Source organism: Doryrhamphus excisus, linkage group LG11 (genome assembly GCF_037039965.1).
Source record: "Doryrhamphus excisus strain RoL-2023G ecotype Guam linkage group LG11, RoL_Dexc_Guam_v1.1, whole genome shotgun sequence".
Taxonomy (NCBI): Eukaryota; Metazoa; Chordata; class Actinopteri; order Syngnathiformes; family Syngnathidae; genus Doryrhamphus; species Doryrhamphus excisus.
Window position 1 is genome coordinate 13,842,805 of NC_136367.1, and position 25,172 is coordinate 13,867,976.

General features: G+C 42.4%; 1 long non-coding RNA gene across 1 annotated transcript; it reads right to left on the bottom strand.

Moving 5' to 3' along the window:
- Positions 1 to 2,566: 2,566 nt before the first annotated feature.
- On the bottom strand, positions 2,567 to 24,803 carry LOC144901280 (uncharacterized). Its single transcript, XR_013629437.1, has 3 exons — positions 23,570 to 24,803; positions 23,382 to 23,450; positions 2,567 to 2,619 (listed from the first exon to the last, which is right to left on the bottom strand). It is a non-coding gene; the product is annotated as an uncharacterized LOC144901280 (long non-coding RNA).
- Between the last annotated feature and the right edge of the window lie 369 nt (positions 24,804 to 25,172).

The following is a 25,172-nucleotide window of genomic DNA, read 5'->3' on the forward strand; positions in this document are numbered from 1 at the left end:
AGGTTCACCATTGGTTCATGTTTCCGCCATTTGTTAATAATGGCTCTCACTGTGGTTTGCTGGGGCTAAAACATTCAAGTGTGACCAACATGGGGTAAAAAAAAGGAAGTAGCAAACACTTTCACAGCACTATGTGTACAGTGGAACCTCAGTTATCCCAGTTAGTTTTTTGGTTAACAACAAAAATTTACAGTAAAATATTGCCTCGATTTGTGTACTTTTTCCTGTTTGCGTACAATATGGCATGTCTTGTTGACCTATTAATAGAGTTATTAACTCAAAAATAAAAATAAAAATAAAAATAAAAATAAAAATAAAAATAAAAATAAAAATAAAAATAAAAATAAAAATAAAAATAAAAATAAAAATAAAAATAAAATAAAAAAATAATAAAAATAAAAATAAAAATAAAAATAAAATAAAAATAAAGTCTTATGGAGTCTTATGTGGTTTTTGACACATCTTAAGGGGGACCTACTTCGGTATGTGACAAAAATAAAATAAAAAAATAAATTAAAAAAAACTATATTAAGTAAGCAAGAAGTGAACAAATGTAACAGTTACTGTTTGTAAAAGTACCAGATGGAGGGGTAGGATTTAATAAGCTTTGCTTCTTCCTACTCCTTTTGGACATGTGGAACTGGGAACTGATTATGGGATGCACTCAATTGTAATCTGATGCATGTTCAAATGAAATTAAACCATTACCATTACCATCAAAAGATGTATAAATCGTTTCTAAATGCATATAAATGATGAATGAAATGGAACAATGAACATTAAAGTCTCTTTTACTTTCATTGAAGACATGATTTTGATTTTTTGTTTAGTTGGGTTTTTATCACAGGGACAGAAATTGACCCAATGCCAGAAATAAACACCAAAGTTAATGTTAGCTTATCTTAGAATGCTGCAGTATTTGGCTCCGTCGTCTCCATTTTGCTGCTTCGGCCCTCAGTTTCCTGTATTGCATCTCCACATAGAGAAGTACTGTACCATGTCAAGCAGTAACATGCCTGCCTCCTGTGGCACCAAGTAGTATTCTCCGACAAGGCAGAAAAGTGTGTATTCCATCTGCCTATGTATGCCTTTTTTTGCAGTTCTGTTGATAGCAGCATCCCTGCTATTGAGACACCGGAGATCCTTTTTGCATTCACAGCCATCACCGCCATCCAACGCCAAAGTTTCACACACAATTCCCGAGGACAATCTAATATTTATCAACCGAGATAAAATGCAAGAAACCCAACATCTTGCCATCAAGACAAGCAAAAACACGACGCTTTTAATAAACCTCAGATTCCCAAATCAATCTGAATGAAAGTATTTGATGACCTAGTTTCCTAGCAACCCAAGACCAGGGCCATCTGTTGCTTCCGCAGACAGACGAACCACCAGCGCCGTCGCCAGCAGGGAGGAATTCCATCACGCTTCCAATCTTTGAAGCTCACGCAGACATCTTTCTTTATTTCTATTCACCGGGAGGCCAAAAATGGATGGAATTTGTGTCTACCAAGCAAGTTGATAAAAAAACTCTTTTCCAGAGTGCTTTGTTTTCAATAATTCACTATTTGCACTGAAGGAAAAATGTAATATTTATACAGACAAATGTCCCACTCTATTCCACGTCAGCCCTCAGAGATGCTGCATGAGAGATGGTGAGAACCACTCGGCCCAGAAGAGTCAAGGTGCTCGGACCAAGTATCAGTGTGACTACAACACCTGTGGGAAGTACGGCCAGCATGTGGGATACATTCATCAATAGTGTATGACCTGGAAAAAAACAAAAAAAAAAACATGTTCTGTTGGAGTCTTAGCAACAGAGAATTGTGGGGTTATTGCTTTGTCGGGAATATTAATGAGCCGAGGATGATTGCCCCCACAGAGACTTGCAACATGCAAACAGAAGTGTATTATGTATCAACCTTGACCTTCAAGCCAATTGTACAGAAAAAAAAAGCTAACCTAGTCGTGTGAATGCAACATTCATGAGGTCTACGTGATAAACATGATGCAAAACAGACAATACCAAGCACCACTTAATGGTCCTTATTCTTCTTATATGTACCCTTATGTAAGTACCGCAGATAAGTTGTGTCAATAGTGCAGCCTATCATGAATCCATTATTAATAAAATATACAGTGGATCTTGTACAGCCCCGCAAATTCATGGATTTGTGACATTTCATTCATGCTAAGTGGGTAATCATTTATAAATAAGTGATAATACACTTGTAATACAAATATATATGTACCAGTGTTCATACAGCCACCATATTTACATGTTTACATTTACATGTGTACTCGGTTTGGTGGTCCTTGAACGCAGCATATTTGTGTGACTCCAATTCCAACTGTTCATGGATCATCTTACATTATCATTTATTTGTGGTGAGTACCTATACTTATTATACAGTTTATCGATTATTAGTCAAATAAAATTTACCGCTTCTCCTTCACATCGAGAGGAATCAGTTGAGGTGGCTCGGGCATCTAGTCCGGATGCCTCCCGAACGCCTCCCTGGTGAGGTGTTCCGGGCATGCCCAGTCGGGAAAAGGCCCCGGGGCAGACCTTGGACACGCTGGAGGGATTATGTCTCACGGCTGGCCTGGGAACGCCTTGGTGTCCTCCCGGTGGAGCTGGAGGGGGTTGCCGGGGACCGGGAACGAAAATCAAAACAAACACATCATTCTGCTGCAACCACGATTTGCAATGTACAAAATATACGATGTACAAAATATATGAAACTAAATGTCAGTATTCAAGAACCAATAAAAATGTACCTTGCTGTTGGATATAGAAAATGAAAACATAAACAAAAAGAGAACCCCCCCCCAAAAAAAAATAAACAACAAGAACCACTAACTTTAACTTATTCAGACGTTAACCGAGTTACCATTGTACAAATTGAGGCATTCAAAGACGGCATGAATTATATGTATTTTGTCAACAGGTTCCACATACGTGTCTTGCGCTCTATTAGTCAAAAACAAAAATGTTATGTTTTTTCCGAGAATCTCATTCAGACAACATAACTGAATTATGTTGTGTGCATAAACACATTAAATTAATTTACAATTAACATATTTGCGTTCCAAAAACATGCTAGGTTAATTGGCCACTCCAAATTGTCCATAGGTATGAATGTGAGTGTGAATGGTTGTTTGTCTATATGTGCCCTGTGATTGGCTGGCCACCGGTCCAGGGTGTACCCCGCCTCTCGCCCAAAGACAGCTGTGATAGGCTCCAGCAACCCCCGCGACCCTCGTGAAGGTAGAAATAGAAAGGATAGCGATAGAAAATGAATGAATATTTGCATTCCATCAATTAGACAAATGCCCTCATTGACCTTTTTGAGTGGTCTGCCCACCACTTAGTTCCCCGATGAACACATTCATATTATTGCATTTTTATATTATTGTGTTTTAAATGCCTTATTTACTCTTATTATGACTACTCAATTGGGTAATATAAGTGTAAAGATGCCTAAAGGGCTTTAATAATGTTAATAAAAACTGTGTTTGGGTTGTCGCAAATAGGTTTTCTATGCTGTAAGTGTGAAAATAATGCTACAGTGTTAATCCTACTTCACGGGAATTCGGGCAACCCAATTAACAGCCATAAACGAGCGATCACTGTACTTACACTACACGCTTAAAAGTAGTTCAGATCTCAATAATTTACTTTAGCTGTGTTCCTGTTAATGATGTGCAATACCGTAAATGACTGACGTATCAAAGCATCAATCTTTTTATTTGAGAATCAAGAAAAATGATCTGGTATCAAAGTGATTTCAGTGTCGATCCGCACGTCATTTAGCATTTAGCCGCTTGGCTTCTGTAACCCATGTCTTGCCACCACTCTAATGAGGAGCAGCCATGTGACTTGGTCAGCTGACGGTAGGTCCCCCTCCTGATTGGCTGTCTGTGCTGCAAGGAAGCACTAAAGGGCCAGCAGGTGCAGGTAATCAGCGGCTCCTGCTGTGGTTGATCAACAAGCTGCATGCTCAAAACCCTCTTTTTGACATCCATACCTACAGAAAACAACTTTGCGGTAAGCAAAATCAAAATCTGTATGTATATATTTCAACTGACAGTAAAGTGCGATGAATGGCCATCTTGAATTGGATGTATAAGTGTTGGATTATTTACCGGTAAATTTTGTAAAAGTTTTTTGTTTTTTTTCTTTTTTTTTTCTTTTTCTTGAGATGAGGGCTCTGCTGTTTTTAGGGATCTTCTGCAAAAATAATCAAAGATTCTCTGTACAACAGGTGCACTCTGCAGTTTTTAAGAACATACTCCATAAATGCTTGTCAAAGATCCTTTATAGATCAGGAGTGCTCTGCTATGTAGGGATCTATTGTACTGCAAAAACAATGGTCAAAGATCTTGCACTTTATATGAAAGAGGCAATCCTCTATGGCAGGAGTGCTCTGCTGTTTTTAAGGCTCTACTGCAAAAACGCCAGTCAAAGAGCCTCTATGTGACATCAGCCCTCTCCCCTTTTTGAGGACATATGGCAAAATGCTTGTCAAAGATCCTGTATATGACAATAGCCCTCGCCCATTTCTGAGGACATATGGCAAAAATCTAGTCAAAGATCCTCCATATGACAACAGCCCTCGCCCCTTTTTGAGGACATATGGCAAAAATGCTAGTCAAAGATCCTCTATATATGACAACAGCCCTTGGCCATTTTTGAGGACATATGGCAAAAATGCTAGTCAAAGATCCTCTATAGATGACAACAGCCCTCGCCCATTTTTGAGGACATATGGCAAAAATGCTAGTCAAAGATCCTCCATATGACAACAGCCCTCGCCCCTTTTTGAGGACATATGGCAAAAATGCTAGTCAAAGATCCTCTATATATGACAACAGCCCTTGGCCATTTTTGAGGACATATGGCAAAAATGCTAGTCAAAGATCCTCTATAGATGACAACAGCCCTCGCCCATTTTTGAGGACATATGGCAAAAATGCTAGTCAAAGATCCTCCATATGACAACAGCCCTCGCCCCTTTTTGAGGACATATGGCAAAAATGCTAGTCAAAGATCCTCTATATATGACAACAGCCCTTGGCCATTTTTGAGGACATATGGCAAAAATGCTAGTCAAAGATCCTCTATATATGACAACAGCCCTTGGCCATTTTTGAGGACATATGGCAAAAATGCGAGTCAAAGATCCTCCATATGACAACAGCCCTCGCCCCTTTTTGAGGACATATGGCAAAAATGCTAGTCAAAGATCCTCTATATGACAACAGCCCTTGCCCATTTTTGAGGACATATGGCAAAAATGCTAGTCAAAGATCCTCTATATATGACAACCCCTCGCCCATTTTTTTATTTATTAATTTTTTTTTTTTTTTTATTAAATTTTACATTTTGTAAAAGTTGACTGACATGTTAATACCTGTTTCTGGCCGTTGCAGGTCAGGTTTTTTTTTTAGACGGCTTTGGTCCTACCCCAAGCAAAGGAAGCCTTGGCAGCGAACGGGTAGGACTGTCTTTCCTTTTTGACTCTGTGGACTCAAAGATCGAGGACCATTCCTCGAGAGTGGCATTCCTAAAGCCACCATTATCCCATTAGACTCGTAAAACTGCTATTTACCAGCTACTTGACCAATATTGCTGTGATCATCTTTTGTGAAAATTTACTTTTGTTTGTCATTTTGTTCCCTTTGTTCACAATATATGATTTCACTGCAAGCACCTGTTTCCGTGTCTCATTCACACCAGTTCAGACTCCAAAGAACCATTCTTCTGCGGTGTTTAGTCAGAGCCCTAAAATCACCACGAGCGAGCTGTATTAAAAATAAACATTTTAATGTGTGTATCAGTTAATTGTAGTTTTTGCCATTTATTGGTAGACATAGACGGTAACTACCGGACGGACCTCACGAGGGTCGCGGGGGTGCTGGAGCCTATCCCAGCTGTCTTTGGGTGAGAGGCGGGGTACACCCTGGACTCGTGTCGCCAGCCAATCACAGGGCACATATAGACAAACAACCATTCAAACTCACATTCATACCTATGGACAATTTGGAGTGGCTAATTAACCTAGCATGTTTTTGGAATGTGGGAGGAAACTGGAGTACCCGGAGAAAACCCACGCATGCACGGGGAGAACATGCAAACTCCACACAGAGATGCCTGAGGGTGGAATTGAACCCCGGTTTCCTAGCTGTGAGGTCTGCGCGCTAACCACTCGACCGCCATGCCGCCCCTGTGATGTCAATGTTTTGTTGAAAATAGCATAAAACATCCAGTTAGGAAAGGAAAAACAAACAACATGGCGCTCTCTAAGAAGAGAAAAGCTCCCCACTCAGAAGACTCATTTATGTTCATTCTTCCCTGTGGAAGCACAAAAGAACTCCGTGTCATACGGTCAGAGACCTTGGTACTCTGAAAAAGTAGTAAAGTACTGAAACTATGAGAACCAAAGTTTTAACCAAACATTCCCACTCAAATCTGAACTCAGGTCAAAAAACTAAGACTCTCAGAGCCCACTCTATTCCTGCTCCTGGAGGTCGGCAGTTCTCCGTTTTCATCTTGTACTTGGTATTCTGGACATTGGCTTGAGGAATATTTCTTTGACCGGACTTATTAAATTGCAGTAACCCTAAAATATTCCTCTCATACTCATTCATTCATTCATTCATTTTCGACTGCTTATCCTCTGAGGGTCGCGGGGGTGCTGGAGCCTATCCCAGCTGTCTTCGGGCGAGAGGCGGGGTACACCCTGGACTGGTGGCCAGCCAATCACAGGGCACATATAGACAAACAACCATTCACACTCACATTCATACCTATGGACAATTTGGAGCCGCTAATTAACCTAGCATGTTTTTGGAATGTGGGAGGAAACCAGAGTACCCGGAGAAAACCCAAGCATGCACGGGGAGAACATGCAAACTCCACACAGAAATGGCTGAGGATGGAATTGAACACGGGTCTCCTGGCTGTGAGGTCTGTGCACTAACCACTAGAACACCGTGCAGCCTGGCAAAACATTTACATCCATTTTTTATGTTAACCGAAAAATACACTAACCCTAACCCAATTTCTCAAAAATCCACAATGCGATTGTATGCATCATCTGAGTGGAAAACAGAATTGTGTGTTTTCTTGTGTGATAAACCTTATTAGACTTGTTTAGTATTGTTTTTTTTTAACATATTGATTGATGTCAAGCTGTGTGACGGTGCCACTGGCTGGATGCAAGATGAGTAAATAAAGGAAGTAAAGGCTGAGAGCTGCACAAGACCGTGCAATTAGCCGAGTTCAAGGCTTTGACTAAAGCTTGAAGAATGGCCAACTGTGGAAGCAGTGTGGAAGCAACAAGGTTACAGAAAAGGTGAAGGTACACCAATCACCAAAAATTGATACTTAATCTTATTTCAGCAACGGTGAGATCGACAAGGCTCACTTTTAACAAAAGTCAAGCACATAGGAAAGACAGTCATTCATTCATTCATTCATTCATTCATTCATTGTCTACCGCTTTTCCTCACAAGGGTCGCAGGGGTTGCTGGAGCCTATCCCAGCTGTCTTTGGGCGAGAGGCGGGGTACACCCTGGACTGGTGGCCAGCCAATCACAGGGCACATATAGACAAACAACCATTCACACTCACATTCATACCTATGGACAATTTGGAGTGGCCAATTAACCTAGCATGTTTTTGGAATGTGGGAGGAAACCGGAGTACCCGGAGAAAACCCACGCATGCACGGGGAGAACATGCAAACTCCACACAGAGAGATGGCGGAGATGGTGGAATTGAACCCTGGGGAGGTCTGTGCGCTAACCACTAGACCGCCATGCCGCCCCCCACATACACACATATCTACATATATATATATATATGCATACATACACATATACGTGCACACACGCACAACACCTCATGACTACACATGTCTGAAAAGGAGCAGGAAGAAGCAAAGCTTATTAAATCCTACCCCTTCTCCACGATTCTCCGTGACTTTTTCCCACACATATAATCACAGAATCTTACATAAGACAAAACAACAAAAGAAGAGTGGGAACATCGGACACCCCGTAAAAACCCCAGGACATTGCTGAAGCACACCACCAACCCCGCCAGTCAACCCACCTGGCCCCGACCCCCCCCCCCCCCCAGCCCCTGAGTGCACCCACCGAGTGCCCAGCCCCCCATCAGTCCCCGCACACCCCGCTGCCCTCCAATAAGATGCCACTATGTATCAGATGCCACATGAGCCAATTGGAATGGAATGATAACAAAACAAATTGCCTTTACTTAAAAGCAGAAGGGAGAGTAACTCTGCCTGAGGAGATACCAACACCAGAAGCTGCAAACCTCTTTAGGAGAGCTTCACTTCAAGAAGTTGATGATCTCACCAAAAAATTTCCAAAACGCTATCATCTGCCCCAGAGTCAATAGATATCTGATATCTTTGAGGATGCTAGCACCACAAGCCATAGAAGGTGCTGCAAATGTCCAATGTAATTTACATTACATGTGAGTGTGAATGGTTGTTTGCCCTCTGTCACAATATGCCTCCATGTTTTGTTGGAGTACTCGATGCATTCAAAAGAAAGCACTTAAGCATCCATTGCAAAAATGCTTGTTTGCCTTAGCTGTTGTCTCCTTGCCGCTAGGATCCTCCCCATCCGTTTGCCCCCCCCAACCCCACTCCCTGCCTAGAGCTTACACCATTACACCATTGAGCTTCAGCAGTGCTGTTAAGGGGGGGTTGCCCCCACTTCGGAATCCCTCAATGGCCATTATTTGAATTCTATGGGGAAATAAAGTGACCCATCTGTGTTGGTAGTGATGAAGGGGGGTAGTTTTGTTGGAAGGGGGTCCCTTTGGAGACTGAGGGATTAACTGGTGGCACATGGAGCCTACAAAGAGAATGTTGGAAGATCTCCTACCTTATAGAAGTTAGCACAAGGGAATGGCTGCACTTTAGTATCTCTGTACACACCAAAAAACACGTATACCGTACTGATGTATTTGCATCTTTATTCAGTTTGAAGTACATGGCCACATATGGTCATCCACACAACAAAAGGTAGATGGAAGTGTTGGTGGGGAGGGGGGTCAGATATGGAGATTTCATTAAAGTGCGTGTGCACGCGCCAAGCATCTGTCACGTCTAATTGGAGGGTGTCAGGTGCAGACGCGGGGGCCACGAGCCGTCCGCCCACAACATGAATCGTCTGCTCGGGTGTGACTGTTCGAAGATGTGTGACATCTTTATTTATTATACCGCCGACCCCGAGCTTTGGGGAACTTTGACAGATTGATGGGAGAACAAGAGACGCCATGTTTGTTGTTTTATCCCAATGAATGGATTCCTAAGGCAATGATACACCATCACTGGTACTTTTAAAAATGAACCTGTACTATATATACTCCAGTTAACTCCTTAACTCAGCTAACCAGGGGAACCTCCAGGGTTTCTGTTTAATTTTTAATGTAAAAAAACATTTGGCTGTAGGCAACCTCCTCTTTTAGTTTTTTTTATTAACTCCAAAAAATGGCAGGAGCTAGTATTATGGTTGGTCAGCAACTTTATTTACCTTTTATTGGTAATTTACCATGGTAATGGTAATGGTTTAATTTCATTTGAACATGCATCAGATTACAATTGAATGCATCACATAATCAGTTCACAGTTCCACATGTCCAAAAGGAGTAGGAAGAAGCAAAGCTTATTAAATCCTACCCCTCAATCTGGTACTTTTACAATCACTAACTGTTACATTTGTTCACTTCCTGCTTTCCATAATACAGTTTAAGGGGTTTTTTTTTGTTTTTTTTTAACTGTACCTCGTACTGATGTACGAGGTGATATGCGCATCCAATGACATAATGGGTACCATAGTAAGTGCCTTATGCATTATTTTAGCTGTTTGAAGATGAACTATATCAGCAAGTTGAAGTATTTGTGATTTTAGAAATAAGGAGTTAGTATGTTCTCTGTAGGCGGCATTATGAATTATCCTTACTGGCCTTTTTTGCAGTACATTTAGCGAGTGAAGATTGCTTTTAGCGGCAGCGGCAGTTATTTCCTTGGTGGTGGTGTCTTCACAGTCCCACTTTTTGATTTTTGGGTGTTTGTTGTGTCACGGGTGATTCATTAGGGGACCTCCTTTCCCTTTTTTGGCTATCCTGACATTTTTCTTCAGTTTGAACTGGTGTGTTTTTATGTTTTTATGATTAAATTTGTTAATAAAATTGTTTTATGAGAACACATCCTGCCCAGTGCTACGTATCTGACCTGCGTGGCTGAGGTAGAGATGACACTTTTGATAATTTCCCAGGGTGCAATTCCCCATGTAGCGTTGTCACAGGACCTTAATGACTTCCTAAGTTCGTCATGCCATACGTGCACAACACCAAATCCCCAAACCTCCTGAGACTTTGCTATCAGTCGCCTTTCATGCAGGTACTGACTGCGGAACAGGAGTTGTGTGCACCGCTCCATTTATCCGTTTGCTGACGTCAGGGAAACTCAGGTCGCCTTCTCGCCTGCCAGGTAACAATCGAGAGCAGTGAGGCCAATTAATGAGGCCAATTAAGTGTCGTCTCAGAGCTGCGACACTAACTCCCGTCCTCAGTCACTCTGTCGGCACTAAACTGAACTCGAATAACAATCGTGTGGTGATAGAGAAAGAGAGCTAGAAATAGACCACGAGAGTCAAGAGAAAACGATAATGTGATGTCACTCGCTGCAAATCAGGTCTGGTTGACTTCCTGAGATGATTCCAGGAATAGAATTTTGCTGACAGAGGAAGTAGACGTTACAGGCTGAGGATCGATTCCCTCAGCCTTGCTGTTTGCAGTTCACTTCCATACTCTTGGGCTTTGGGTTAGTTATTGTTTATATACTGTATTATATAACATTGGTGCCGAATCGGTACTTAAGCCTATCCCAGCTGTCTTCAGGCGGGAGGCGGGGTACACCCTGGACTGGTGGCCAGCCAATCACAGGGCACATATAGACAAACAACCATTCACACTCACATTCATACCTATGGACAATTTGGAGTGGCTAATTAACCTAGCATGTTTTTGGAATGTGGGAGGAAACCGGAGTACCCGGAGAAAACCCACGCATGCACGGGGAGAACATGCAAACTCCACACAGAGATGCCCAAACGGAGATTCCAGCCCAGGTCTTCCCCTGACTGTGTGGCCTACATACTAACCACTCGTCCACCGTGTGTGGCCCGGCATGTCCGACATGATCGAGGGAAAAAAATTCTCCTCCCATTCTGGGACGAAGTGGAAGGTTTTTGGCTTGTTAAATTTCAAAGAAATAAACTGGTTAGCTTGCTAGTTTGCAAGCTTGCTAGCTGGTGGCCGTATCGTGTCCCTGCAACAGATAAGCACTAGAAGATGGATGTGACTGAAATGTTCATATGCTTGATGCCGGACCTCACAGCTAGGAGACCAGGGTTCAATTCCACCCTTGTCCATCTCTGTGTGGAGTTTGCATGTTCTCCCCGTGCATGCGTGGGTTTTCTCCGGGTACTCCAGTTTCCTCCCACATTCCAAAAACATGCTAGGTTAATTGGCCACTCCAAATTGTCCATAGGTATGAATGTGAGTGTGAATGGTTGTTTGTCTATATGTGCCCTGTGATTGGCTGGCCACCAGTCCAGGATGTACCCGGCCCTCTCCCTCGAAGACGGCTGGGATAGGCTCCAGAACCCCCCACCACCCCCACGGTAGAAAATGAATGAATGAATGAGTTCTCCTCCTATTTTGTGTGGAAGTGGTAACTTTTTGGCTTGATATTTTGCCTTTCCCCACTCTCGGCCATCTCTGTGTGGAGTTTGCATGTTCTCCCCGATGCATGTGTGGGTTTTCTCCGGGTACTCCGGTTTCCTCCCACATTCCAAAAACATGCTAGGTTAATTAGCGACTCCAAATTGTCCATAGGTATGAACGTGAGTGTGAATGGTTGTTTGTCTATATGTGCCCAGTGATTGGCTGGCCACCAGTCCAGGGTATACGCCGCCTCTCGCTTGAAGACAGCTGGGATAGGCTCCAGCACCCCTCGAGACCCTCGTGAGGATAAGCGGTAGAAAATGAATGAATGAAATGCTATTCATCCCCAATGATGTATGTAACGGCCACATGTTGTGATATTGCATTTTTATATATTATTAATGCTTAATACCCACTGAAGGCCCAGGTAACAAGTGCACCCGTGTATGAATTGATGAATGAAGTAGCCAAAAAGTAAACAGTGTGCAGCATCTGTGTGGCGTCGTGCTGCTTTCAGCGTTAAACACAGTTGATTCTTAGCCTTCTTGCCAGCATGTGTTAGTCAAATCTTTTCCCATATGGCGGCAAACATGCCAACAAAGCTGCTGTCACTCACCCACCGGACGCCTCCTAAACACACACACACATACACACACACACAGAGCGGCGAATGTACTGAATATTTTGCATCCAATCTTTGAGTGACAGCTGCCTCTCACTGCCTGACCAGCTAGTCAACGATCATGAACCGATCAGCCAATAGGTCGAGATGGTGGATGGAAAAATGAATGGAAAAATGACGCCATCCAAGATTATTACAACATACTTTTTCATGTCAATTTGCTATCTTGGCCGTGGATCTTTATCGTACATATACAACTTTTCCGTCTGTGATATACAACATCAGTTGCACAGCACAGATGCGCCTTCCAGATGCTGCAGGCTAAGTGATGTATTTGTACAGCTGAGCTGGAGAAGATTATTACAAATAATTCATCCAAATACATCAAAACAATTGCGTTTAAAGAGCCCACTTGTCTGATTTAGATCCCCGCCGCACTTCCTTTATTTCCCTTTTAACAACAGCTATATGCGGTGACTTCCTGCCATTATTCTTATTTTATCTCTTTTCTTCGCTTTGCAGAAAATAACTTTTTTTTTCCCGTTGCGAACTGTAACCTCGAGCCGTTTGCAAGTATTTTAGTTTGTGTCAATCAAAAAGCGAAAGGAAACTTCTTCCAGGCGCTCGTGGCTGTGAAAAGTGATTTGTACAATAAGAGGTCAGAAAACTCAGGCATGAGTGTAAAAATAACTTTTCCTGCTAATGGCAGCGAGAGTGGATCATCTCACTGAACACAACATCTAAACACTCGGATGACAGCGGGAAGGTGGTTTTATTTGCTGGACAAGCTTAACAAAGTTACTTCAGGGAATATCGCTTAGACACGTGTACAATTCAACATGGCTGAAAAGGAGTAGGAAGAAGCGGAGATCATGTTATCCTATGCCGTATATCAAATATTGCATATTAATAATAATCAAGAAATCTAAAAAAAATGTAAATAAAATAATAATAAAATATATTTACAGTATATAAAACAATTACAAATTAATAATAGTTAAAAGTAAGACAACATGGAGATATTTCTTATGTATCTCCATGTTGTCTTACTTTTGTCTTACATAAAAAATGTTATGAATGTTTTAAAATTATAAATTTATAAAAAAAAATTAAATATGTTCTACTTTTTAAAATGAATGGGTCACAATAGGAGAAAAAAACAAATAAATGCTAAATAATATAGTAGAAAAAGAAAAACAATTTTGAAAAAGCAAAGAAATGATAAATATTATATGGCGTATATAAAATTGTAAGAAAATAAATAATTCATACAAAAAATTACTGAATGAAATATATTCTAAATATATTGAAAATCATGTAAAAAATCCCTCATTAACATAAATAAAATAATTAAAAATAAACAAATAACACACATCACAAAAGAAAAAATGAATAGAAAAAAAACGTTGAGGAAAATAATTAGAAAATAATAATGTAATAAGTAAGTAATAATAAAATAATTTAATAAAGAAAATAAATTAAACATAATAAATTAACAACTACTAATTATTATTAAAAATCATTGATAAACTTTTAGCATAGAATGCCCACAGACCAATGAAGAACTTTGTCTCCTTTCTGCTCTGTTCTGCATGTGCTGTGAGGCGTTCAGGTGCACTCTTAACTTTTATTCACGTATCCCTTTTCACCTTTTCTATGCACCGAGCCTCTCTACAGCTTTTACCAAGCCATTTTCGTTCAAATTCATCAATGAAATGTTTGTTTTTATTTGCGACGTGTTTGCAGCAGCACGTCATCATCATCATCATCGTCATCGTGTTGCACTGACCACGGCTGACAAACCTCCAAAAAGCTCATAAATAAATAACACAAGCAAAGCTGTTCCTCAAAAACCACAAGAATTATGCATATTCACAACACTGAATTATGCATTTTTTAAACTTTTTTTTTACAGTTGAGGGCAGGCAAAATATTGAATCATCTGCTAGACTGGCTCATTCATGGCCAAGTGAAAACACTCGGATTTCATTCATTCATTTTCTACCGCTTATCCTCATGAGGGTCACGGGTATGCTGGAGCCTATCCCAGCTGTCTTCGGACAAAAGGCGGGGTACACCCTGTACTGGTTGCCAGCCAATCACAGGGCACATATAGACAAACAACCATTCACACTCACATTCATACCTATGGACAATTTGCAGTCGCTAATTAACCTAGCATGTTTTTTTTGGAATGTGGGAGGAAACCGGAGTACCCAGAAAAAACCCACTCATGCACAGGGAGAACATGCAAACTCCATACAGAGATGACCGAGGGTGGGATTGAACTTGGGTCTCGTAGCTGTGAGGTCTGCACGCTAACCACTCGACCACCGTGCAGCCTACGCTCAGATTTATTTTTGTATTTGATTGTTTTTATGTAGAACTTGTCTCGGAAAATTTTTTATCAGTGGGGGAATTTGTCTGAGAGGATAGCACTCACAAGTCCTACACGCCCTACTGTGCCCCCCCCCACGCCCCCCCCCCCACACACACATGTTTCAGCAACCATAAAAGCATACATGTATGAGTAGTCCATATACAGCTTGTATAGCATGCTAGGTCAATTGGCGACTCCAAATTGTCCATAGGTATGAATGTGAGTGTGAATGGTTGTTTGTCTATATGTGCCCTGTGATTGGCTGGCCACCAGTCCAGGGTGTACCCCGCCTCTCGCCCGAAGACAACTGGGATAGGCTCCAGCACCCCCGCGACCCTCATGAGGATAAGCGGTAGAAAATAAATGAATGAATGAATATTGATGCTGATATGGGCGGGGGTCCTCTCATGGTTTGGGGCAGCACTAGGGTCGCCGTTACTTTTAAAGTGATGCATGACATTGTGAGGCAGAGCTTGATTCCCTCCCTTGGGAAACTAGGAAAAAAGGAAATAAAGCCGCCCCCACTCCCAAATATGTCTCGCTACTAATTATAGCTTTTAGCTCCGTATATCTAAAATGCTGCTAAACGCTCATGAGATCACAACAACGTGTTCTACCACTCACACACACGTTCCCATCATGTTCGTTAAAAGCAGCGATACCCCCCATGCCACCCCCCCAAGCTGAATGTCAGCATAAATTTGACTCTCTACAGCCTTGACACCTGACGAGCTTCTCTCAGCGGCAACACGCCTCCTCTTCTTCTTTTTCATTAACACTCCTCCATTGAGACAATCTACCTCAGCTTGTAAAGTGAAAGTGAAAGTGGTGCAGGTGAAAGGGAGGCATAAAAAAAAAAAAAAAAATTCTCGCACAAATCTCACACTGTCTTTTCGCACATACCTGTGCTAAGCTATACATTATTCAGCGTTTGCTCTTTCAAATCCAAATGAATTGTACACCGGTCTAGACAAGACGCTAAAAGGTAGGCTGCAACAGGTCCTGTTTGTTCTGGAAAGGTCAGAAAGTGCTGGTTGTTGTTGGTGTATGGTCGGACTTTTTAGGCTAGCCACGTCAATCCAATTTCCCTTTCTGGGTGTTCCAGTGATGACTGATTGGAAAACAACTCATGAAAAAACTAAAGAAGAAATAAATATTGTGTGAATGTGTTACGACCAATTCAGGGTGTACCCCGCCTCTCGCCTGAAGACAGCTGGGATAGGCTACGGCACGCCCGCGACCCACGTGAGGATAAGCGTTAGAAAATGGATGGATGTGTCATGACCAGAAAATAAAAAAACTGTATGTCGCGTACGAGTGCTGCTACACATCAAAACAATGAAATTTTAGTGTACAAGCCTGAACTCTTGATAGACATGCATTCATTTTCTACCGCTTTTTCCTCACAAGGGTCGTGAGGGGTGCTGGAGCCTATCCCAGCTGTCTTCAGGCAAGAGGCGGGGTACACCAATAGACTGGTCACATATAGACAAACAACCATTCACACTCACATTCATACCTACGGACAATTTGGAGTGGCCAATTAACCTAGCATGTTTTTGGAATGTGGGAGGAAACCGGAGTACCCGGAGAAAACCCACGCATGCACGGGGAGAACATGCAAACTCCACACAGAGATGGCCAAGGGTGGAATTGAACCCTGGTCTCCTCACTGTGAGGTCTGCACGCTAACCACTGGACCGCTGTTCTAATCTGATATGGAGTATATGTAACACTGAACTGAAACTGAATTCATTTAGTTTAGAGGAACACTTAAAGGGGGACTATTGTGCTCATTTAGTCCCTTTGTATTAAGTTGTGAACTCCTATAGAGCAGCTACACACAATAACCAGCACAAAGCGCTTTCTAGTTCTTCCGGAATCTGCACCTATTCAGCTCTATTTCTTTGGGGTTTCTTGCTTCTGGGAAAAACGGTCTGTTTTAATGTAATGTTAACTCGTATAGAGCAGCTACACACAATAACCAGCATAGAGAGCTTTCTAGTTCTTCCAGAATCTACACCTATTCAGCTCTATTTCTTTGGGTTTCTTGCTTCTGGAAAAACAGTCTGTTTTAATGTATTCGACCCTCAGCCTGCCTCCAGGAATGTGGTTGATCACACTCCTTAGAAGGACTTCCGGTTTGTGCCGCTATAGGAGTTGATAATAAATGGTGATTTATCTTTTTAAAATGTCTGTTTTTAACATACAGTCATATGTGCTGGATTCTGAATCTGATCTGGAAGTAGAGACTGGACAGTCGGAAGTTTCCCAAGAAAAGAAGTTATTTCAAGACGTCTCTCAATGATAGGTAGCTTTAGCGTTTTTTCTACAACATCGGTAACATCTAACATGGTGCTTACACATTTTTTGTACCAAGTACCAGTGTTAACAAAACTCGGGTAGAGCCACTGATTGTGGTGGGAAAAGGCTATTAGCAGCCCCGCTTCCTGTATGCACACACTATAATGCTACACAGAGTTTTTGCGCCATGACACAAAATAAAGACAGTTAGGACACTGATAAATTGTTACTTACTACTTTTGTTGGAATTTAGGAATCAAAAACATATGTGGCTTTCCCTTATGAGCCCGCTAGCACTTTGTTAACAGAGAAGCAGAACCTGGGGGAGGGCAGAGAGCTTATCTGGCCATGCCCATATAAGGAAGTAAGCTCTTCTGTGACATCACAAATGGGCAGTTTTACCACGCCTTCTGAAACCAAGCATTTTGAGCCAGTTTTAGCTTGCTTTCTGTTGGGTGGAGTCAGTTAAGAATGAACTCCAAGGGAGGGGTAAAATTACACCCCTGAACACCCACTAAATGAACTCTAAAATATTTCTCCGCCAATTTGTATCCCTTGTATCCTTTCATTTTTCACTGGAAAAAGTTTGGACACCGCTGGGCTTAACAAATCTGAAGTTGGAGAGGATTTTTTTGTAGCTGTGTGAGAAATTCCAACTTGTGGGGTTTAATGGTGCCGTGCGGCGTCTATTTATCAAAAAAATCATAGCGCAGGCAACACAGTAGGGGTGCATATTTTGACACAGTTTCATTTTGGAGAGAAATGTAAAATTTGTCAGTACTTACCAAAGAAATGTTCAAAATTTCGGTAATGTTAAAAGTCTCTTTTCTTTATGGAGTTAAGTTATGTATTGACTGGTCATTCATCGAAATTTCACAAAACCCTGACATTTTCATTTTCATGTGCGCGGGACAAGATAATTCCTCTTGAATCAACTCCAAAAGTCACTATGAAATAAATGAATGAGAATCAGATGTTGCTGTCTGTAAGCCTCGTACCATCTCAACATACCAGGAAGTAGCCTGCAAGCTCAGTAACACAATAAAAAAACAAATGAGCGTTTCATTACTACTTCCTGTTTAATTGCGCGCCTTCCTCATTGACAGACTCTGCAGTAAGGCTGAGACAGTCTTGTCAACAACCAGAACTGCTGAGGTTTGTGTCCCAACTACCCCCCCCCACCCCAAGCTTCCTCAGCCTCCATCAGCCATCCGTCCTCCTGCTTAGCAAGCAGTGATCCGTGTCCACAAAGGCTTGGCCTGTCTGCCCGCCTCTATTGCTTCTCCCTGTGGGGCCCGCCCAGTGTTAATGAAACATGCCACACAACCTGCTACTAGTGGGACTTTAGGGAAAGGGACCCGTCCCCCCGCCCCCACCCCCTCAACACCCAGGTCGAGGTTTTCATCCCTTAAAACATGACCCCTGATTCATTCATTAGGGTACCATTGACGGAAAGTTGGGCCACATTGAAGCCAAAATATTCTAAGAGGGAAAATAATATTATTTCTTATTTTTTATTTTTTTAATAATAATAAATAATAATATAATAATATATATAATAATAATATTATTATTATTTATTTTTCTAAATGTTGTTCCTTGCTATATGTCATTTTTTCATAAATTAATTAATATTATCTCTTTTTTGTCATAAGAATGTATTTAACCCTACAAATTTCTTCTATTTTTTTTTCTTTTTTCTGTTCAATTTGTGTATTATTAAATTTTGCAATATGTTATTATTTCCAATAATGCTTTTTTTGTGCATCACTGGTTGTGTTTAAGTGTTTAAGTGGGGGTTTGTAGTGAGTCAGTAAGTAAATGCAGCATGGTTGATGATCCATCCAGGTCATAAATGAGTTAAACACACACACACACACACACACACACACACGGCTTGTCGCCATCAGACACGTTCAACAAAGGAAGATGGGTGTGGCTGCCTCCCCATTCCCTTAACACAACATGCCCCTCCTCCCCACCATGGCCAGCTCCACCTTACACATAATTAAGATATTTCATAAGCAAAGTCTTTGGAGAAGCCTCTCCAATCCCCGCTGCATCGCTTAAGATGCTGAGAAGTGATGATCAATGGCTGAAACAGCTTGCGGATGCTAATGGAGATGTAGAGTGGCATGTGGCAGAGGAGAGCAAAAGGAAGGCGGAGCTCGCTTTTATTAACTCGGCCATTAACGTACATCATTTACAAATTGGCTCAGGGCGGACCATCTCGTGACGCCTGACGCGGCACAAAGCGTTTGTCTGCATTTATACCTGCCGTGAATATCAACTGATCGCTGAGTTTATTGATAAAGACATGGGGTTTTTTTTTGGACAGGGAAAGGAGGGAATGTTTACACAACAACAGCTCAGTAAAAATGACAGCACGCTGAGCCACTGGTTGGCAACGTTACAGCGAAGCAACACATCTGCTTGAGGGCTGGAAGATCTTCTAGTCACTGAATAAAGAAACATCCCTTGACACTTTGAGCTGCAAATTTCGCAGCCTAAAATATCATATTTTAAAAAATATACATGAATTCAGGAATCATGCTATTTAGTAGTTGAATACAGCTTATTATCAGTCACATTAAAGAGGACCTATTATGCATATTTTTTGGACTCCTATAGAGCAGCTATACACAATAACCCACATAGAAAACGTTGTAGATCTTCCAGAATATGTACCTATTCCCGCTGTATTTCCTTGGATTTATCCTTGCCTCCAAAATAGTCTGTCCGCCTCCGGGCACGCCCATTCCGCTGTGATTGGTCACACTCCCAAACAACTTCCTGACTACTGCAAACAGCACTTTGTAATTAATTAATTAATTAATTAACCTTTTTAACGTCGCGGCCCGATCTTTTCATTGCAGAGTGACCCGGGTTCCATGAAATATTAACACTGTATAGATTTAATTCATTCATTCATTCATTTTCTACCGCTTATCCTCACAAGGGTCATGGGGGTGCTGGAGCCTATCCCAGCTATCTTCGGGCGAAAGACCAGGTATGCCCTGGACATATAGACAAACAAGCATTCACATTCCTACCTATGGACAATTTGGAGTGGCCAATTAACATAGCATGTTTTTGGAATGTGGGAGGAAACCGGAGTACCTGGAGAAAACCCACGCATGCACGGGGAGAACATGCAAACTCCACACAGAGATGGCCGAATGTGGCCGGGTCTCCTAGCTGTGAGGTCTGCGCGCTAACCGGTATAAATTTAATTGATCTCATTAATTTGTTTTCACTATTAAATCAAATCTACTCACAGTTTAACAAGCTAACAGCTAAAACCTGAATAAAGTTTATTGAATAATAACATGATAAAATGTGATTATCACAAAGATTATTAAACCTATCTTAACTTTTGGTAATAATTCATGGAACAAATCAAGCAAGAAAAAATGGAAAGGCTTAAGTCAGGCGTATTAATAAAAAAATATAAATATTTAGATGTAGATCTTGGTAAGACCCTTAGTGGTCATTGAAGTTTCACTGTGAACTAAATTCCAAGACTGGACGAACGAAAAACGGAATACGCAATACAGAGTTATTCCAACAAGTGGAAGAAAAATTCGGGGAAGTCGGTATCACGTGATGTTGGTGTTTACGTTTTACTGGGCATGCCCTATTGACTATTCTGGTTGATTATAGCGGCGCATGTAGACAAGAGATTGGAATATTCCTTTCCATGTATACCATTGTTTTCGGAAAGGTCATTCGGAAAGAGAAAAACTCCTCATGTAAACATGGCTAGTATCAGAAAAAGGACTACAGCCTGACGCTGTGCCTCAAGCACCGCCGCCTACAAACCTGCCTAAACATCATGGTACTCAAATTCAAAAATTTCTGCGTGGAACAGACACATTCACATGGAGCTTTGAGACTGTTGAACGACTCATAGTGACCAGCCCTGCACTTTGACTCTTTAATCCTGAATTACCCACCGTCTGATTATGGACTAGGAGTTGTTCTGACACAGGTGGTTCTGGAAGAAGTGTTGCTTTTGCATCACGCACGCTCACCCAGACTGAGAGAAAATACTCCACTGTCGAGAAGGAGGCGCTGGGATGTGTGTGGGCGACAGAAAAGTGGAGAACTAACTTGTGGGGGAGATGTTTCACACCGCACACAGATCACGGTCGTCTTTGTGCATCAAAAGGCCAAGGTCGAGTAGGTATGAGAATAGCCAGGTGGTCATCCAGACTGTTGTCATTCAACTACGACATCCAGTACAAGTCAGGTCAAGAGAATGTAACCGCAGACCACTGCCACGCTCAGAACCGATCTTGAAAGATGACACCGAGGGGGACCTTACCTCAGCCGTCACTGCTACCACTGAAGAAGACTTTAAAGTCTTGCACAGACAAAACTACATTAATTTCTTATTTCAAAATGGCCGCACTCTATACAACAACCTTCATGGTTTCAATGGTTTCATGGTACGTGGCACATATAGACTCTTGATGCCAGGAAGTCTTCAATCAAAGCTGATTTCTCTGACACATGACACACACCGGGGAATTTTGAAGGACAAAACGACGGCATATTTAGTAGCCAGACATGGACGCTCGGGTCGAGGCAGCCATCAAATCCAGCATAACATGTCAGTCACATGACAAGTCGGCAGTCACAACACTCACAATACCTTCACAACAACCAATACCTTACCTCCAAAAAAAGGGAAAAGCTATAGCTATTGATGTGGTTGCGCCTTTTGACAAAGCGCCGATAGACAACCGGTTTGCAATAATGCTGATTGATTAGCACAGCAAATGGCAAATGTCACTGCAAGAACTGTTGTTCAATTTCTGTCCACAGCCGAGAAGGAGACCCCCATTATTATTATTCATTTTCTACAGCTTTTCCTCACGAGGGTCGCAGGGGGTGCTGGAGCCTATCCCAGCTGTCTTCAGGCAAGAGGCGGGGTACACCCTGGACTGGTGGCCAGCCAAACACAGGGCACATATAGACAAACAACCATTCAAACTCACATTCATACCTATGGACAATTTGGAGTGGCCAATTAACCTAGCATGTTTTTGGAATGTGGGAGGAAACCGGAGTACCCGGAGAAAACCCACGCATGCAAACATGCAAACTCCACACAGAGATGGCAGAGGATGGAATTGAACCCTGGTCTCCTAGCTGTGAGGTCTGCGCGCTAACCACTCGACCGCCGTGCCGCCTATTATTATTATTATTAGTAGTAGTAGTAGTAGTAGTAGTATTGCTATGATTATTATTATTATTATTATCATTATTCCTTCCACTCAGTCCCCCCTCGTACTGGAACACATTTACGTCAACACATATTCATCACCTTTGGATCTGGAAACCGGGTACTCACAAGTACTTATCCTCACAAGGGTCGCTGGGGTGATGGAGTCTATCCCAGCTGTCTTCAGGAAAGAGGCGGGGTACACCCTGGACTGGTGGCCAACCAATCACAGGGCACATATAGACAAACAACCATTCACACTCACATTCATACCTATGGACAATTTGGAGTCGCCAATTAACCTAGCATGTTTTTGGAATGTGGGAGGAAACCGGATAACCCACGCATGCATGGGTGTGCATGTCCGAGGATGGAATCGAACTCGGGTCTCCTAGCTGTGTGGCCGATTGTTCACCCACTAATAGGGAACGTGAATTTGGTTTAGACAGTCGTGAGACAGTTGCATCAGTAATCCTTGCTGTGTGGCGGCAGAGTTCAGAGTGGTACTAAAAGGGTAAACAGAACAGTTCCCTGTGGTGCTCCCATGCTGCTTGTCACAGTGTCAGACCTTCAGTTCCTCATTCACACGTACAGAGGTCTGCCAGTCAGGTAGTCTGTGATCCAAGCCACCAGGTGGCGTCACACAATCTGTGCCGCTTTGTCCCAGAGGAGCTGAGACTGGATGGTGTTCAAGGTGCAGGAGAAGTCATTAATTCAGGGTACACCCTGGACTGGTCGCCAGCCAATCACAAAGCACATATAGACAAACAACCATTCACACTCACATTCATACCTATGGACAATTTGGAGTGGCCAATTAACCTAGCATGTTTTTGGAATGTGGGAGGAAACCGGAGTACCTGGAGAAACCCATGCATGCACGGGAAGAACATGCAAACTCCACACAGACATGGCTGTGGGTGGAATTGAACCCTGGTCTCCTAGCTGTGAGGTCTGCGTGCTAACCACTCGTCCACCGTGCAGCTCATGGTGGAGAAGTCAAAAAATGTAATTCTCACAGTACCACTACGGTACGGTGGAGCAAGAAGATGATACCAGATATACCAACCTGAAGTCATTCAGCTCTCCAGGGTGTGGCTCTCTTTGGGACTGAATCAATGTAGGATGTCTTCCACAGCTGTTGAACCCCAAACTCAGGTTAGAGGGTTTCCCAGCTGCCATGCACAGTACTCGAGGTGATGCTCCATCTGGACCTGCTGCTTTGCTGGAGCTCAGCCTTCTTTGCTCCACACTTACTTGAGCTGCTGTTATTGTTGGTTGTGTGGGTGGGGTGGCTGAGGAGATGTGTCCCCGTCTGTGCGGATGACTTGTGTGGGCGCTGCTGTGCGTGGGATGGGCTGGTCGAACCTGTGGTTTAACTGGTTTGCCCTCTTTGCATCCGCCGAGTGTGGGCGCCTCTCTTTGTGCTGCTGCCAGTCATGGTCTTCATTCCCTGCCACCCCTTTTTCATGTTGTTCTTCTGTTCATCCTGTGTTCTATTTTCCTTCTGTACTTCTCCCTTGCTGCCCTTAGTTGGACTGTTATTTCTGTTACTTCTTGTGTGCCACCTTCTTATGTAGATGGTCTACTTCGGTTTCTTCAGTCCTTGGTGTCACTTTTTATCCATGAGATGCTTGTTGTTGGCAAAGCGCCGTACAGTCTTTACTGGCACAAGAACATCTCTCGCTCTCATGTTCAAGTTCAAGTTGAGGCTGTCAGCCATCTATCCTTAGTTACACATGGTAATGGTAATGGTAATGGTTTTATTTCATTTGAACATGCATCAGATTACAATTGAGTGCATCCCATAATCAGTTCACAGTTCCACATGTCCAAAAGGAGTAGGAAGAAACAAAGCTTATTAAATCCTACCCCTCCATCTGGTACTTTTACAATCAGTAACTGTTACATTTGTTCACTTCCTGCTTTCCATAATACAGTTTGAGTTTTTTTTTTGTTTTTTTTGTTTTTTTTTAATAATGCACCTCGTACCAAAATAGTTTAAAACTCTACAATCGACAGCAGACCTCTTGCCATGTATGACCTTTCAAGTCAACCACAACAAAAAGAATGAAATCGTCTTCAAGGGCCACGTCTCCGTCAATGCCATAGAATTGCACGTTTGGAGTATGCACCAAATATGGGACATAGAAATGTGGATACATGTTTTATTCTTTGGTGAGAACAAATATAACCTTGGCAGGACAAGGACATCCCACTTGAGGAGGAACCATCATGATCCGGGGGGCTTTTCTTTCAATGGAACAATGAAGCTTCATATTGTGCAGGGGCGTGAAATGGCGACAGGGCTGACTGAAGGCCCTTGTCTTTGTGGTAATTATGTGGTTTTTCAGTGGCAGTGGCAGTCTGTTGAAAGGACTGCTTCCGCGGGAATAAGCTTGTTTTTTTTGGACCGTCCTGCATGTTCCTGTGATCTAAATCAAATTGACAACATTTGGGATAGGCGGAAAGGGAAGTTCCAGACAGTGGGTGCCCTCCATGAAGCCGTTTTCACCACCATTCCACCATTCCCACCATTCCCACCAGCCTCCTGAAACACTGGCATCAATTCATTCGTTTTCTACTGCTTATCCTCACAAGGGTCGAGGGGGTGCTGGAGCCTATCCCAGCTGTCTTTGGGCGAGAGGCAGGGTACACCCTGGACTGGTGGCCAGCCAATGAGGTGTGCGCGCTAACCACTCGACCGCCGTGCAGCCCGGCATCAAGCATATGAACAGCTAATTTACAATTAGTGGTTTTTGTTGGGGGTTTTTTCACACCCATTTCTTCTTTTTGCATTTAAAACCGCTACTTAGAACTTCTTTAAGATCCAGCAGTCCAAAATGTAAATTCTTGCAAT